The sequence below is a fragment of the Myotis brandtii genome, unplaced genomic scaffold (genome assembly GCF_000412655.1).
Source record: "Myotis brandtii unplaced genomic scaffold, ASM41265v1 scaffold215, whole genome shotgun sequence".
NCBI classification, from domain to species: Eukaryota; Metazoa; Chordata; class Mammalia; order Chiroptera; family Vespertilionidae; genus Myotis; species Myotis brandtii.
Window position 1 is genome coordinate 1,898,869 of NW_005358043.1, and position 1,110 is coordinate 1,899,978.

Here is a 1,110-nt window from a genome sequence, read left to right on the forward strand (position 1 = left end):
GGGTGTCTTGAGGCTGACACATGTGAACACTGATCATGTCAGAGAGTGGCCCGCGAGAGCCGAGACTGCCTTCAGTGCACACACTGAACAGGGGCAGCCCCTGGGGCTGCTGCGGGGGAGCGCCCATCCATCCTCTGATATATGGGTGAGGGGGCTCCTTCTTCCCGCAGCACTTTAACAGCCTCATTCTTTGCTAATCAGCTACACAGTCTGCTGTTTTCCTTTAAAAAGAAAATTCAGGGATCCCATATAGGAAGAGCATGCTCTCTATCCTCCACCCCTCCACACAGGACTCCATAGCACAGAGGAAATGGCCTGCAGTATTTCAGCTTCTGCTCAAAAGTTTTCTTTGGAAGGAGGCCCTGCTCTAGTCAGACAAACTCAGAATTAAATCCCAGCTTCTCCACTTACTAGCGTGTGTCCTTGGGCAAGTTACACACTTTCTTCAAGCCTCAGTTTCCTCATCTGAAAACATAATTCCCTCTTTATGCATAGGCTTTACGGGTGGGAAATTCTATACCTGTACCTATATCTACATAATATCTAGCATTTAGTCTAAATCTAATTATTGATGAGCATTCTTTATATTACTATTATTAATAATTCAAATCTTATCGTTTTCAGGTCCCTGTGTCACAGATCCCTAGGCATCCCAAGGGTTCCATTTCAGCAGCATTCTGAAAGTGAAGAACCTGCCAGAATTAGGATCCCAATGTCCCATCCATTAACAAAGGTGAGGTTTTAAGGGAAGAGCTAGTGCCTCCAGCAGGGAAGACAAAGGCTTTGTAAACGTGCCTCCACTCTTGCTCCAGGACTTTGCCATCCATCACATTCCTCCTTCCCACTGAGTCCTGACCAGAATTCTGCTCTCACAGATGCCTTCTCACACACTACTCAGCATCCTCTAACAATAGACGGCAACTGTCAAAGGAGATAAAACAGAAGTCCTATACTTGGTCTAAATCGGCGATTTTCAACCTTTTTCATCTCATAAACTAATTACTAAAATTCTGCAGCACACCAAAAAATATATTTTTTGCTGATCTGACAGGAAAAAAAGGTATAATTTTGATTCATTCACATTGGGCAGTTATTGTTGTGTTGGCTGTC